At 39.2% G+C, this 17,594-nt stretch overlaps 1 protein-coding gene across 1 annotated transcript in view; it reads right to left on the bottom strand.

The window, feature by feature from the left end:
• CTNNA3 (catenin alpha 3) overlaps positions 1-17,594 on the bottom strand; it is a 1,265,562-nt gene that overhangs the window by 978,151 nt on the left and 269,817 nt on the right. The window lies entirely within an intron of this gene.

Below are 17,594 nucleotides of genomic sequence, written 5' to 3'. Positions count from 1 at the left end.
GTCCCATAAAAGCACAATAGAGCAGGAAAATTCCTATTACCTAGTTACATTGTAGCTACGATAACATTACATGAAATGCATTACACATATGTTTGTATTGATGCTGGTTCAAACAAACCGAACAGCGGAATGACCATCCGGACGACCTTGACGACCATCCGGGACCACGCTATGACACCCACTGGCGCCAGGCCAGCCAAGGTGGGTGCAATGTGATTGGTTGGAGGCCCGGCCATCACCCCATGATCGTCCTGCCACCGGCCGGCAGGGCAATCAATCGGGGGGCTCCACAATCACCCCAAAGAGAGAGGCCCAGGCCACTGACCAGTGGGCTGTGGCGGGTGAGCAGGGCCTCCCTCTGTGAGGGAAACCCAGGTCCCGGGTGCCTGCTGGTGACTGGAGGAAAGCCGGGGTCCCGGGTACTTGCCGGCAGCTGGAGGGATGCCCAGGTCCTGGGTGCCAGAGGGAAGCCGGTGCTGGCAGCCGGGGGAAGGAAGTCCTACTCTTGCAGTAATTTCATGCATCGGGATTCTAGTCCTATATAATAAAAGCCTAATATGCTAAGTGCCTGGCTGTCCAGTTGTCCGTTCAACCAATCAAAGTGTAATATACTAATGATATGCTAAGGCAGATCAACCAATTGCTATGACGTGCACCGACCACCAGGGGGCAGATGATCAACACAGGAGCTGCCCCCTGGTGACCAGTGTGCTCCCACAGCGGGAGTGCCGCTCAGCCAGAAGCCAGGCTCATAGCTGGCGAGCGCAGCTGCAATGGCAGGAGCCTCTCCCGCTTACATGGGAGCGCTAAGGATGTCCAACTGCCAACTTAGGCCTGCTCCCTAAGCCATCAGTCGAACATCTCCTGAGGCCTTCCAGACTGCAAGAGGACATAGGCCGGGCTGAGGGGACCCCCCCCCCCCGACCCAGTGTACGAATTTCGTGTACCAGGCCTCTAGTTATGATATAAAATACTTCAGATTCTGAACAAGGCTTTGGCCATGCCTGATCAGAACATGTAAGTTAAAAAAAAATATCTTAAACAAGCTGAAGCAGAAAATCAATATGGTTGGAAATAGTTTTCTGTGTTTTAATAAACATGATGTAATAAATCCTACTCATCATTCACACACTTTATATTCTATGATGAGACTGATCCGATTTACATTCAAAACACAAAAAATCTTACACCTATTCTCCAAAGTGAAATTGCCTATCAAAAGAGATGTAGCTATAATTATAATCAAGTACCAACATTCTTCACAAAAATACATGCTACGCCTCAAGTTGCGAGCAGCAAAAATAATAACCACATAGCATAAATGGGTTTCTCAAGCAACCACATTATCAATCTTCAGAGTGAGTGATAAAAAATGGAACAAAATTTCTCCTTAGATTATGAACAGAAAATGCTACTGAGAGAACTCACAGGCTCTCCTTTGTCTAGTATATCCCTTATTTTAATGCATTTCCACTTAAATAAACTAAAGAATAGAAGCTTTAGGTATAAAAAAATATATAAAAGAAGGAAAAATGTGAACAATAAACTATAAATTAGCCAGATGATCAACACATTATTTGTGCTACTTTGGTAAATTAGTGTGATTTACAAAAAAAGTTAACTACATATTCAGCTATATTGTCAAAATGTATATAACTCACATTCTGTTATGTATTAATTAATATAACAGAAAAATATAAAGTATCTTAGAAACACATTCAATATACTTATAAAATAAATTGGATATGCAGTTTCCCTTAAAAAATTTTTTTCCTAAATAATAGTTATAGAACATTCAAATACCCACTGAATATTATGATAGTGGTTATACCAGGACACCAATAAAAATATCAATCTATTTCATCAGAGATAGTAACCTTTCTCCTGGGAATACTTCCTTCAGAGTTCAGCAATTTGATCTATGCATAGCACTACATCATGAATTGTTATTATCTGGTTATATAAGAAATAAAATAAACTTTTAAGAATTCTTCTAATTTCAAAATCTCTGTTTAAAAGAATTATAACATAAACATTTCCAAGAGGATGATTATTTTGTTGTGATATTAAATATAATATTGAATGAATCTCAATAGATCTTTTTACCAGAAGAATATTGCTAACTAAGGCAATAAATATAGTTTAATTAAGGAGCAAGTTAAGTTTTTGTTATTATCTATCTGTTTACATGTTTGTTTTATCTCTGCTCATGGTCCGTTTGTAAACCATGTGTAAAAAATCCTAAAATGAATGAATTTAGAGAAAATATAGATAATTTTTATATACAATAACATCACAGAAATAAAGCATACACTCTCATATTCGTAATTCTCTCAGTAAGTAATATCGTGTATGTCCCGCCTTCTATGTCCATGCATTTCTCTGATTGTAAACCTAATGGAATATAAATCTGCAAAATTTAAAGAAACATTTGAATAGTGCCTGCCATTTCCAAGGTTTATGTCAGCGCGTATGCCTGTGGAGTTCTCCCAGAAAACAACTCATTGGCAATGGGAAGAAGAGATACAAATAGGACAATTGGAAAAAATAAGTAACCCCATTTGTGTTCTATTTTCATTTCATTCTACCTTTACTTCTGTCTATAATTATATCCTTTGGGAGAAATAGCAGGCTAAGTACAAGCCCTGGATTCATAAGGACTGTAAATGGTAGAGCATAGAAGACAAGAGTAGCTAATGCAGCACAGCCATGCCTAATAACTGTAAACTCTCACAGTTGCGTCTGAAAAATGATGAGTGCTAGGTGGTAACAATTTCTTAATAACAGCACCCTTCAGGTGCTCTTTCTGTGCTCCCTGCCTCCTTCCTCTGTTTGCTAGAGTGCTACTATTCAAAGATTGTAGAGATGATATTCTGAATATTTTGTAGTTACAACCAACAAAGATATTCTTGGCACGAGAAGGATTAAGAATCTGCTCTTTTCCTGGAGTTGAATACATAGTTAGAAATAAGTTATCTCAAATGTTTCTAAGTAATTTTCTAGTTAACTGGCGTTAAAGAAAAAAATAACTTTGCTCTAGTTCAGTGGTTCTCAACCTTGGCTGCACATTAGAATCACCTGGGAATCTTTTTAAAATCCTGATTTCTGGGCCTCATCCTCCGGAGATTCTGTTTCTTTGTTATGGGGTGGGGCCACAACATTAGTAACAAAGAAACAGAATTTCCGGAGGATGAGGCCCAGAAATCAGGATTTTTAAAAGATTCCCAGGTGATTCTAATGTGCAGCCACGGTTGAGAACCACTGCTCTAGTCAATGTGTTTGAAAATCTATCTTTAGAATGTATTCACCTGTAAGTGCCACAAAATAATCATTTTAGATTCTTTATAAAGACCACAGTCTTAATAAGAAATTGGGATAAAAATTGTATTGGCCATATACTCTAGGGTACTGTGCAAAAGAACTTTCTGATGATGAAAATGCTCTGTATCTACAATGGCCAATACTAGCTTCATGTAACTATTAAATACTTAACGTGTGGCTAATACAACTGAGGAACTGAATTTTTAAATTTACTTCATTACGATTTATTTAACCTTAAATTCAAATAGCTACATTAGACAACTGGCTATTATATTACACATCACAGCTTTGGAAACTGCTTTTCATTTTATTTTCCATAACATAAGATTCTTTTTGTTATGATAGCCTCTTAGCAGCATTTTACTAGATAAAAGGTAGTGATGGCCCCTACGTTTAGGAGAAAGAACCCAATCTCTCTCTACTGTCATTTGTTGCTTAGAAAAACTCCCCTACAAAATAAACCCGCCATAGGGGCCTATATCTATACCAAAAGTTGATTGAGATTAAAAGCACTATTTTCCTAAACGGGTGAGTATCTTTGGAGAAAGTACTGGGTAGGATAGAATTTAATGCCGTTGGTCAGTAAGGCCTTACTTTATGGATTCTTCCCCTGATGACTAGCTGGGAATAAATGAAGAGAGAGAGAGGCAGCTCCAGAGAATATGAATCACTATGTGGAAGGGTGGGAAGCCAGTCTTGGGTGGCTAGGATGCAGACAGTGGGAATCAGTGGTTGAAAGGGGATCAGATAACCTGAGAAAAACGAATTCTGAAAGGAATGATGGGAAGGACGGTCAAAGACAACATTCACTAGACCACGGTTTAATCCATTATGCTCCCCTTGATATCCTTCTCCTTTTTTCATTTTCGGGTATTGCTGGTGCTGTTCCTAACAGATGTGTTTGGAAAGGTCAGACTCTGGCTTAATGTTCTTTCCAAATTAAGAATACCTGTAGAAACAACTAATTAATTATGCACTTACCACTGTTCCGGTATTTTTACTTTGTTGGTTATATAATGACATCCTCAAAAATTGGTCAGGAAAATGTTAAACCAAGAGTGCTCCTTCTGCTATTATTTGATCTTCTGGGGATTTTTACCAAGGGCCTTACTTTTTCCCTTGGTGCTTAATCCACCTGATTTAGATTTTTTTATTTTATTAAGGAACAAGAACATATAAAAGACAAGGAGGAGGAGGAGAGGGGGAAGGAAATGGAAGGAAATGCAAAGAAGGTAAAGGGGAAGAGGGAAGGATGGGGAGGAAAGTTGAGGAGGGGACTGAGAGGAATGGAGAGAAACAGTAGAGAAAGTGAGAAGAAAGAGTAGAGAGCAGTGAGAAGCAGCAGCAGTTTTGTGAAGCTCTCCTGCCGTGCACACTGGCAATCATGATTCAGCAGAACTTTTAGGTGATAAGGGAATTATTACAAAAGTACTTTAAAATGCAGCCTCTAAAATCCAGCTTTTATCATTTTAGATATTAAAAGGCAACTGTGTTTTTTTTAAATTTTATAACCTGCAGATGCCTAGCACATACCTTTCTGACCGTTACAGCAGTCTCATAGCTTTGGTAAGTGGGTGCAGAACAATATTAAAAATAAAATTAATGTTAAAAGAATACATCTACATAACCGGAGTTTTTCAATTAGATATTGATCTTATGCAGTGCGATATGCAATTAAAGAGCATAAACTATATACCTTAAATTAATCAATACATAATGCCACGAAGGAAAATTCCATCGCTGGACTCCAGACTTTTCTAATCAGGGTGCCATAAAACACTAGTTTTCCCTTATGACTGCCAAGCAAAACTGTGGTGAGGACTCACTGTCCCTTTTCCTTGCAATCAGAGGGAAATGTAATTGAATACGCAGGCCAAGATTAGAGCTTGGAAGGAGTGTCTCATCCAGAGAAACTAGCGGGGGTACATATCAGGACAGCTAATGGGAGGGGAGAATCAGGTGCCAATGAAACTAATTTAGGTTAGAAGTAAACAGGATTGCTTCTCTGTATTCTGGAGGAGAAATTATTAGAATTAAAGGGTTTTCAATTTAACTTCAATGCAGCCATGCCTGCTCTTTTCTTATTTGAAGAGCTGGCGGGTATTGGGGTGGGGGAGAGTGTGGAACTTTCAAAATATCCTCGGGAACTACATGAATCAAAAGGAAACGGGAGCCCTGGATGGTGTTGCTAAGTGGTTAGAGCGTTGGCCCGTGACCCAAGGGTCAAGGGTTCCATTCCCGTCAAGGGCACATACCTGGGTTGGAGGTTCAATCCCCAGCCCCTGTAAAGGACACATGTGGGAGTCAACCAATCGATGTGTCTCTCTCACATAGATGTTCCTTTCTCTTTCTCTCTCTCTCTCTCTCTCTCTCTCTCTCTCTCTCTCTGTCTGTCTCTTCTTTCTCTCGCTTTCTCACTCTCCCCCACCCCATCCCTCCATATCTTCCACTCTCCCTAAAAATCAATGGAAAAAATATTCTCAGTGAAGATTAACAACAACAGCAGCAACAAAAGGAAATGGGAAATTCTTTCTATTGATGAAAAGAGTAGAGCATCCAACATCGCAATTTAGGGGTACTTTTTTTAAAAGGTAAAGCATTTTTATGCTCCCCGCAAAAAGCACAAAATTCCCCCAGTGGCAGGGTCCTCGGTTAATACAGCACCTGGATCAGCACTGAACGTGATTCTCTAAACATCGGTGGCCCAAGGAGGCTCTCTGCTAAATTGTTAGCTGTTTGCTAAAGTTAAGGCGATCGAATCTCCAAATCCATTCATGATAAGGGCCAGTGAATGGGGGTCTACAGACGATCAAAACAGGGTCATGTATACATTTTTCATTCACCTATTCAATGACAGCTGTTACATAAACACCATACACATTATACCTAATTACAATATTTTAAGCTCTATGTTTAAAGTAGGACTATACAGACTTAAATTTTTTAATATTAGAAAATGTCAAATAAAACAGTGTATTATCACTGCCTTCTGTATGATGTGTCTCATCGATTCTCATCAAGAGGTTAATTGACCTTAACCAATGCTCTCTGTCTCTGGGGTTACTCACCTGATGGCTCTGTTTATTACACTGACTCATCCATCACCATCATTCCCACAAGCCCCTGGCCTTCCTCCCTCTCTGTAAGGCTCACCTTATATACTAGCCCAATAGTCAGATGATTAAGATAGAAATGTGAGAAGAAAAATATGGTCAGATTCATTCAAGGCATTGAAGAAGCCACTGTGCCTATTAGAGACAGCATGGTTTCCATGTGAAGCAAGTAAGATTAACCGACCTCCCACAATGCAACTACCCCTCTTCAAAGCTCATGGCTACTGGCAGGCAGCTTAACAAATATAACCTCCCACAGCTGCCTGACAGACCCATGCATCTGTGCTGTACACATTTGCTCAGGCTGCTTTTCCATCTGCGGGAAGTGACATATGTCATTTGATTGGCTAATAGTAGGCTTGGAGAAGAGTCAGAGAGAGCGTTGGCAGTCACCTCATATCTGTTCATTGCTTTTCATTTTTTCCCCTTTGCTCTGGGGCTTCTGGTCTCTGCTCTTTTGGAACCTGCCTGCTATATTATTCATTTAACTTCAAGTGGCCATTTTTGGCTAACAACGCTGGGATTTTGTGAACGTACAATTTGCACTTAGTCCAAACCATGTATATGTCCGTAATCAACCAAAATTAGCAGTTTTTATTTTAATTGCAATTCTTTCTTGGATTTCACACATTAAAAGTGAGCTGAGATTAGGTGATGGGCATTAAGGAGAGTGCAAGGAAATCTGCAAGTAGCCGAAGGATGTGGGCAGGACCAGCCACAGGATGTGAGGGCTCAGTGCAAAATGGAAATACAGGGCCCCTTGTTTAACACGTATTCAGAATTAAAAACAGCTACTTCAGATAATGAAACCAACACCAGACCCTTCTAACCATGGGGCTCTAGGCAGTTTGTAGGCCCAGGAAGAAAGCCCAGATTTGTAGAAGAAAACATGAGACATTTTTGCCATTCCTTAACTACTGAGCATACTTACTATAGAAACTCATACACTGGCAATATTTTCTTCACAATCAACAGTATCTTCAACCAAAGTTTCTGCTTAGGATTTTAAAACATTGTGGGGTGTGTTTCCCCCCCCCCCCCCACAAGCCCCTGGCCTTCCTCCCTCTATTATTAGAAAACATGCTTTGAAATTCTAATTAAAGGATAATGTTTAGAAAAGTTTCAAAATATAATCACCCGCCACCTCTCTTGCTTTTCCAAATCTACTGTAAATACTAAAATGAAAAAAAATAAAAAATAAAGCACTGAAATGATGGCTCCATGGTTGGATTTAGGCAACCCTAAATCTCAAATTTGGCAGTGAACACCAGCCACTAACAAAAGCTATAGGTGCCAAACTCTAGGAATAGCCTGGCCACTGAACACGGTTCTCCATAAAGAGCAGTAATCAACATCCTAAGGAGCAAGGCAATGGCACTAACCAAATTTTATCAAATTGTGTTTTAAAACTAAGAACTCTAGCCCTAACCCGTTTGGCTCAGTGGATAGAGCGTCGGCCTGCGGACTCAAGGGTCCCAGGTTCAATTCCGATCAAGGGCATGTACCTTGGCTGCAGGCACATCCCCAGTTAGAGGGTGTGCAGGAGGCAGCTGATCGATGTTTCTCTCTCATCGACGTTTCTGACTCTCTATCCCTCTCCCTTCCTCTCTGTAAAAAAATCAATAAAATAGATTAAAAAAAAAAAAAAAACCTAAGAACTCTAGCTGATGTGGCTGTAGCTGTGGCTGAGTATTGGACCATGCACCAAGAGGTTACTGGTTCAATTCCCGGTCAGGGCATGTGCCCAGGTTGTGGGCTCAATTTCTGAAGGCCAGGTGCAGGAGGCAGCTGATTGATGATGTTTCTCTCTCATGGATGTTTCTATCTCTCTCTCCCCCTCTCTCTCTCTAAAATCAATAAAAACATATTTTTTTTAAAAAAAAAGAGAACTCTAAATTTTTCATCCTTCCATACTTTGATGAGAGCAAAAACAAATTCCTCCAAATTAAAGCTGAAATTCACATGACTAAACACCAATAAATATTTTTCTAAATGTTTTAAATGTAAGAAATAGATTAAAAACTCTCATGGGATACTTCTCTTTTCTTGATTTCAGCTTATTCATAGGACATTTCTCAAATAAGCACCAATCCATTTTTACACAGCGCTTTGTCCAACACATTGACTGTGCGAGATATAAAGTTTGCTCCATGGGACAGAGACAAAGTGGCCAGAATGGACACCTTTACATAGTAAATATAACCTTCCAAAGCTTTTGTGATAATCCAATTAGTAATCATATCTACAGCTCTCAGAAGGAACCATAGATATCTCTACTTAAATAGAGCTAGCAGCTAGAAAACCCTCTGGACGTGGAATGTTAACTAATGCTCTTTAAGGAATAGTTATGTTAATAGTAAATTGCTTATTTCACTTCACAAATTATTGTGTTCAAATTATTTCCCCTCATAAAATCCCAAAACTATATCTGAATGCTCAGAAGCTTATAGTAATTTCTTTTTGGCTGTTTCCCTCGCTTTGTATCATAATGTCCTTCTCCAAGTCAGTTCGTTTTCCTACTGGGGGTAAGAAACCACCACTCTTCTAAGTGGAGATGGAAAGGGGCCACATGCTGACCTGACTAGCTCAAGGAAGGCCTGTGTGGCGGCCTTGCAAACTCTAGAGACCTAAAGTAACCACAAAGCATGGTCTGAGATTAAAACTTTAACTAAAAGTGTGTGGCAGGTAGTCATGTCCTAGGCTAGATTCTTCCCTGACAAAAGTCAGTCTTTACCTTAACTAAGCCTGTCTGTTGTCTTTTGCATGTATGGTAACATATCCCTGGAATGTCAGGGTAACTTATAACTTCCCTTTTTCCAGACCCCTCAGGGCACAGCCAATGCACCAGGGCTCCAGGACAGAGACCACAAATGCCTTCATTGTTATTGTTATCATGTTAATTGTTGACTGCTAACTGTCCTGCACCCACCTAAGTACAAGAGGTGTGTGCCTATCATTTTACTTTTTATCCAATCCCGTAGGGTTTCCTCTCTTTGCTTTCTCCAGCCTCCCTAATCTATCACCAGTGGATTTCATGTAACTCCCTCACGTCTCTTCCTTTGATTGTAATGTATAAAACAAGGTTAAAAACTGCCATTCTCCGGAGCAGTATCTCAATACGTTGAGATTCTGCTTCCTGGTAATTGTCCACAGTTTGGCTCAAATAAACTCACAATAATTCTTTAGAGGTTTGAATGTTTTTTATGTCAACACAAGCATAGGTCCCTTTGATGTCTAAGCCATTGTGAGCCACTCCCGTTTCTCACCCTTCATAATCACTACAACTGTTAATTCTTCCTTTTTTATTTTTATTTTTCTTTATATTTTTATTGATTTCAGAGAGGAAGGCAGAGGGAGAGAGAGATAGAAACATCAATGATGAGAGAGTCATTGATTGGCTGCCTCCTGCATACCCCCTATTGGGGATGGAGCCCATAACCTGGGCATGTGCCCTTGACTGGAATCAAACAAGTCTGCAGGCTGACACTCTATCTACTGAGCCAAACCAGCTAGGGCAATTCTTCCTTTTTTATATCTATCTCTTTCCTTTTCACTTCAACTACCCTACTTTTAGTCCTTATTACCTCTTACTGAAAATATTACTGAAATCTTTGGTTCTTCTTATCTCCATCCATCTAAACCTGCAAAATACTCTGCACAACATGACTGGTTAATCTTCCTACCTCATCTATTTGATTTTCTCCTTTCCCTAATCAAATATTTCTCCCTTAATAAAGTTCACATTTCTGAGCTTGACATTCAGTGTGGTTCCTCCAAATTTGGTTTTCAAAGCAGATTATCTACCATTCTCCTGCTGCAGATAGCACAGTACAGTGTTTAGGAGCATCAGCAAGGAATTCCAATTTCATTACTGCAGAGAAGGAACAATATTAGCCCTCTCTTTAAAAGAGGAAAAAATGAATTTAGGAATGGATTTCCCTAAGAAGGAAACAAGCTTTTGTCAAAAGGAAGTAATTTTTTTCCCAGATAAGTACTATGAAAAAATGCAACAAATAAGAAAACTGAATTTATAAGCTCTTACACTGATTTATGGATTAATCAAACTGACATGATAGTCCCAATTCCGTTCTGCTATTCATCCTTAATGATGTGTTCCTGTAGTTTTCCTGTCAGTCCCTATAAAAAGATAAGGACTCTCTAGGTGGTAAATCATCTTTTTAAAGAGTCCCCATGTACCCACCCAAATGCAAATCTTTGTTCAGGCATTCAAGTTTATAAAACCCCTTTTATATAACTGAAAAGTCATTAAATGTCCTATCACAGTTTTTCCCATACTTCAAGACTCACCTTCAAGACTTCCCTCTCCATAAAGCCTTCCCTCATTGCTTCTTGCTAGATTATAAGAGTCTTGAGAATAGAGCCCAAAATGTGTCTGATTCAACAAACATAGAACAGGTACTATGCTAGGAATTTATCCCTCAGTATATACAGACACCACCTCTGAAATAATATACAAAGAATCAATGAAAAGTGCTTTTTTCTGGGGGGGGAAAATAAAGATAAGTCTGGAAAAAAGATATCTAGGGGAAAAAGGGAAAGAGGCTGCCCTCACCCTTTTCTTTCATCATTTATTTTTAGAAAATTTGTTATCATCATTTTTTTTTACTCTGTGCCTTCGAAATATATACAAATATTTTTAAAAGCCAAAGGAGCTTTTTGCCAGCTTTTCCACCCAGGAAAGTTGTTCTCAAGGACCTGCATGCCATCTCTTTAAAATGTAATCATCAACCCTGGTTGGTTTGGCTCAGTGGATAGAGCATCGGCCTGAGGATTGAAGGATCCCAGGTTCGATTCCAGTCAAGGGCACATACCCGGGTTGCAGGCTCGATCCCCAGTAGGCGGTGTGCAGAAGGCAGCCAATCAATGATTCTCTTTCATCATTGAAGTTTCTATCTCTCTCTCCCTCTCCCTTTCTCTCTGAAATCAATAAATAAAATAAAATAAAATGTAATCATCAAGGAAGACAGCACTTCTATCTCCCAGTTTCCACGGGAGGATCAGAGCCTAACTTCCCTGCGCACCTGGCTCCAAGCTGCAAACCTACTTCTGTCATAAAGATATAGTACGTTTAATTTCCTATGAATAAAGGCCCTAACTATACAGATTGTCATTCCAATTACCAAGTTAATTTAGGATGAACTGTATGCAAAAAGGTACTGTCGGGTCCACTTCTTTTACTTGTTTACTGTTTATCTTGAGAATGTGTGTTGGGTTTTATCTGCTTAGCTATATAAAAGGGGATATTTCTTTCTATATCTGCTATCTCTTTAGTAGATTGCCTGTGATTCATATCACATTCTGGTTTGATAATAAAATGCTGACTTGATAATAAAACTTTTCTTTCTCTTCTACTTTTGTGAAGAGATTTTCTGGATTGGCAGAAGATGTTGCTTTTAGCTTTATTTCCCCAAAATTACTAGATGTCATTGGATCATATAAATTTGTAAATGTGCACATATATTAACTTCTCAATAATAAACTGAAAGAACAAATTAAGAAAAGAGGCGATGAGGAAGGGAAGTACGAGAGATAAAGGGTAAGGAAGAACAGAAGAAGGGAGGGAGGGAGGGAGGGAGGAAGAAAAGAAAGAACAAATTGATGGTAAAACTCAAGAGAAATGCCACTTACAGGGGGGAAAAAGGCTTAAAAAGAAAACCTAAATCTAACACAACTCTAGATTCAGAGGCTTTAGCAATCGAACATCCTTTCTGCTCAGTAATAAAGGGTAGGACATTTAAGCCAATATCCCACTCTCAGAAAATAATTGACTCAGCAACTGGCCCAGGCTGGAGTCACCAGTTAACTAGACTGGGGTTCTCAACTTTTACTGTGTCCTGCACCCCACTGGCAGTCTGGTGAAAACTAAACCCTCTTCTCAAAGCACTTATCCTAACGTATAAAATAAAAGGCAATTCCATTAATGGTTATAAAAATATTTTTAATTTGTCATATTAATCCATGAAATAAGATCTAGCATTGGACCTAATAACATAGTAGTAACAAACAGAAATGATACTTTGCACACCTGTAACGTGGTATGAAAATATCTGCAATTGCTACTGGTAACAAAGTCTTAGGTGTTGCCATCAATACTGTGGTTTATCACCTATATTAATAATTAAGCAAAATGCTAAATTTCAGATTGAATTTTGAAATAAAGATCTAGTATTTTCCCACTGAAGTTCACAGACACCTGGATTCTATACACGGATCCCCATGAACTTCAGATTAAAAGGCCCAAGAGAGTTGTAACATTAGATCCCAGAGTGGCTCCTACATAAGCTAATGTCAGCCACAAAGGACAAGAAGCTCTGCGCCAGGAAAACAAAAGACTTTCTTGGACTAAAGGAGAGCCTACATCTCCTTCCTCTCCTTCCCCCAGTAGTAACAATTGTGCTAGTTGTTAATAAGGACCTACAATGACTACGAGGACATTATATGAATGCTATAAAGCACACTGTAGCTACTAATACTATACAGTCTATGAACGGTTCTCCACAAGAAACAGGCATAAGAAGGATCACCTGGGAAGCCTGGTTCTTAAAAAAGATTCACGACCCGCCCTGGTAGAGTCTATCTAAATGGGAAACAGTAATCTCCACTCTTACTAAAAGTGAGTCTTATTCAAGTGATTAATTACCAAGGGCAAATTAACACCTAATTTGCCCTTGGACCTGCATGAGAATTTTTTGTGAATTGGGTGTAAAGTGCGGAGAAAATCTGTTTTTACTTCTGGCAGGTACTTGGAGGTATTGCCAAGACAGAACAACTTTAAATGTTCAAGCTGGGGTTTTAGAGGCCATATAGATGATATGAATCCTGACCCAATGTCCAGGTAAAAACAGATTTACTGTTAGAAAATTTCCAAGATGTTTTCTATTCTTTTTTTTTCTGAGCCACCCAAAGTCAAGGTTAAGCTAGCCAAGTCTTCCTACAATCTCCTGCTGTAGGGGCCAGTGTCTCTCTTGTTCATCCAAAGAGGTAGATAAATTTAAGGATTCTCACCTTTATGAAAGGATCTCATATGGCTTTCCTAATGGCAGTATATAGCCCTTGTCTTCTGCCCTCAGTTAATGGTCTTTCACGTCCAAGCCACAGGCCTCAATGAAAAAGAAATTCTCCACACCTCCCAGCACAATGCTGGCGCTGGCTTGCTAGCCTGGATTTCAGCTCTCTTTTTATCTGGCTGACCTCAAGTTTTCCTAATTCACCTGTTGGATTGTCCATGTATTTAAAAATATTTGACCCATTATTTTTAGTTATATTATTTTACTATATTTCTAGAAACCAAACCATTTTTTGAAAAGCACGTTGAAGTGCTCCTCGACATCAGTGATGCCTGTACTTCTCCAGTCCTAAATGCTGATCTGTTTAGTACAGGTTCCATTTCTCCTTCAGGTGAAAACATAAAAATATAAGGACTGTACTCTGCAAATTATTACTCTTACCAAAGGGCAGCATATCTTGGCAGTTGCAGGGCATCAAACTCAGGCTAGATGGCAACTGAGAGAAGAGAATTGTTCTCTCTTTGGGCTCTCTTATCACAAAAAAGAATCTGAGCAGCATATCATTTAGATAGGTTTCTGGTGGCTTACCTCACTATAAATTCATGTCCCAGTTAAAAGTTAGGTAAAGTAGAGCCACCTACCACAAGTGTATGCACTGCCAGTTGGAGAAAGGAGGAAAACAACAGGGGTAATCCAATATCACAAAATGACGTGCAGCATTCCTGTATCTATTCTTTCCTTCCTTCATTTACTCAGCAACATTCACAGAGCACTTACTATGTGCAGAGCGTTATTCTAGGTGTTGGAGATACAATAGTAAATAAAGTAATATAGGGACCTAGTTGGTGTGGCTCAGTGGATAGAGCAGCAGCCTGCGAACTGACGGGTCCCAGGTTTTTTCTGGTCAAGGGCACATACCTTGGTTGCAGGCTCCTCCCTGGCCCCGGGCCTGGTCAAGGTGCATGCAGGAGGCAACCAATCCTTAGGTCTCTCTCACATCGATGTTTCTCTCTCTGTCTCTCCCCCTCCCACCCTTTCTAAAAATCAATGAAAAAATATCCTGGGGTGAAGATTAAAAATAAATAAATAAATATAGGAATGATGACACATAAATGAATATATAAAAAAGAAACATAAAAAATAAATATAACAGCTCTTTGGAAATGAGAAAACACTACAAAACTCCTTTGTCATTATCTTCTTTTTCACAAGATGATCTGGATAACTCTGTGGACCATGATTACAACAGCTGCTTTTTCCCCACAGGAGAAAGCATATCTTGATAGATTTGGAGTTTCAAAGCAATTACACTGGCAAAGTTTCTTGCTTAAAAACATTTTGGGAATTCTGTTAATCTATAATTTAACATTTTTCAACCCTCACTCAGTCACAAATGCAGAAGGAACACCCTGTAATTCATATTAGCCTTTCCAATAAATCAATCACTTTAACCTGTCAAGTATTCTAATTCAACTTCTATTTTCTCCACCAATAAATCTCAGGCTTCATACCCACAACCAGGTGTGGGCCAGAATCAAAGAGCAAGCGGAGCTGCGGTGTGGTATTTGTTGAGTAAGCACTCTGATACATTTCCACACCATAAACAGGTAATGACACTTCCTCCCAACAGCGTATTTACTACATCAATTTATTTTAAGGTATTATATTTGCAGAAGCAAGATAGAGCAAAGGTTACTTTGGATCTTTTACCAATACTGCTTCCTGTAAATAAAGAGAAGAGCAACCATTTAATTTACAAAATCATTTTAAAAGGCTAAATGCTCAATAAATTCTGCTTTACCTAGTTCAGACAGCCTCGGCAGCTATTTGTAACTTGGATATAAAAATATGTACAAAATTCAAGCATTTGCACTAGCTTGGGCATGCCTAGCTTTGACTGAAACTGAATTCATTTCAAAGGTTGTTGAGACAGTATTAGAATTTCAGGGAAATATCTGTGTGACTCCCTCCTGCCTTGTCCTGAGAACTGAATCAGCCACATAGCTTGAGAAAAGGAAGACTCCATCCATCACCACTCCTATGCCCAGTCCCATTAACGCTGCAACCAACTATCTCATCTATCTATCTATCTATCTATCTATCTATCTATCTATCTGTCTATCTATCTATCTATCTATCTATCTATCTATCTATCTATGTATCTATCTCCCTATCTACCTATCTATCTACCTCTCTCTCTCTCCTCTCTCTCTCTCTCTCTCTCTCTCTCTCTCTCTCTCTCTCTCTCTCTCTCGGCCAGTTATGCAAGCATCCACTGACACAATTCTGTGTAGCACTGTGAGAAATGATATAAAAACCTGTATGTCCAGCCTAGGAAATTTCACCTCACTGTATTAGCCCCTTCTCAAATATAAACTACTTCTACTTAAATGACCCAGGTACAAAGTCCTTTTCACTAACAAGTTATTCTATCTTTTATACTTGGTTACATTTAAAATTTAACTGATAGTTTAAAGAAACTAAGAATCTTAGCATAAATTGTGTTAAATTTTAATTAAGCCCCTTAAGTTCTATCAATGAAAATTGAATATAGCACAGAAGATAGAACTATCTTCTGGAATCAGAGAGATGAGATTCACATCCCAGCTATGATCACTCACCAGCCTTCTGACTTAAGCAAGTTACATAACTTATGCAAGTCTCAGTTTTATTTTCTGTAAAAAATAAATTAAAATGCTTATCTTCTAGGGACTCTAATAATTAAATGACTAGCTATCAAGAAAAGTTACATTTTAATTTATGGGGGACCTAACATTCAACTAGTACCACTGGTATAAAATTAGTAAAGAAACAGTCTTGCCCACAAGGAGTTTTCAATCTTATTATGAAGACAAAGTACGCATCTAAAGGACAAGTTTACTGAGTGCTCAAAACACAGGGCAAACAAAAAGAAGATGGGGTATTATTAAACAGTCTACCCTATTTAGACAAGAGTTCCTAAAATTTTCACATAGATGCTAATAATTGGGAATTTAATAAATTTTCACAATGATGTCAATAATTAGAAACTGAATAATGCTGGATTAGAAATGAAGTGGCCTGTTTAAAAACATGTAACTAATGGAAAAGCATACAAAAAGGTTAGTCTAAATTTAAGTAATATGTTTACCATGAAAGTAATAAAATTAAAAACATAGGAATTATATGTGTTTAATTGAGTGTATCAATAAAACTTAGTAATTTTAATCAGGTTGATTTCTTAATTATAGAAGAATCTGCCTCCAAATAGACATCTCCACTAATGATAAATGAGAGCTAAGATTTACTGGGCACTAATGAAGTCCCAGGCACTGCTCAAAGCATGTTTACATGTATTATTCTCACTGATTTTAACAATACTATGATTTATCCCCCTGTATTGGAGAGGAAACTAAGTCCAAGGAAACAACTTTCCTGAGGTCACATGGGTAGTAAGAGCCACAGCTGAGATAGGAGCCGGGCGTTCATCACTAAGTGCTACCCAATGTTGCCCCCACTGAGCCGCTACATGTCTCACTTGGGTAGCTAATGATCCTTGACATCATGCTTGAATGTTGAAAATAAAGTTTGAGTTTCTGAGCTTCTTCTCAAAACTGGCTTCACCTATCATCAGTTCCCATCATAACTGATGAAGATTCATCCATCCAGTTGCCAAAACAAAACAACACCTTGTAATGATCTGTGGCAGACACAGAGGTGCACTGCCCATTCCCCTGCCAGGCAGGACTTGCCCAGCTGTGGGGAGTGAGGACAGCAGACGGGCCCCCAGCTATCACTTCCTTCAGTGTTTGACGGCTTCCAGGAACTGAAAGAGGAAAAGGCCTGGCTTTCCTGCCTGACAAGGGACACTTAAGAGCAACCTTCTCTCCAGAACTCCCTCTGACTGGTCCAGGCTTTGTGGGCGTAGACTTCTTCCTCTGCTTAGTCTTGATCTTCTTCTCTTCCCTTCGCACATATTACGTCCTAATAACACCTTGTACCCCAAGCTCCACCTGGCGGGCGCTTCCGGAGACTCAGCCAAAACTCCGCCCCTCCTCCCACAGGTCACATTCATTCTGTCCAATCTATTGGCTCTCCTCACAGCATTTACAGATGCCACCCTGGTCCAAATTAAGATGTGAGGTGGAATCAA

This window comes from Myotis nattereri, assembly GCF_964212035.1.
Source record: "Myotis nattereri genome assembly, chromosome: 13".
NCBI lineage: Eukaryota > Metazoa > Chordata > Mammalia > Chiroptera > Vespertilionidae > Myotis > Myotis nattereri.
This window is presented reverse-complemented; position numbering and strand designations above follow the sequence as displayed.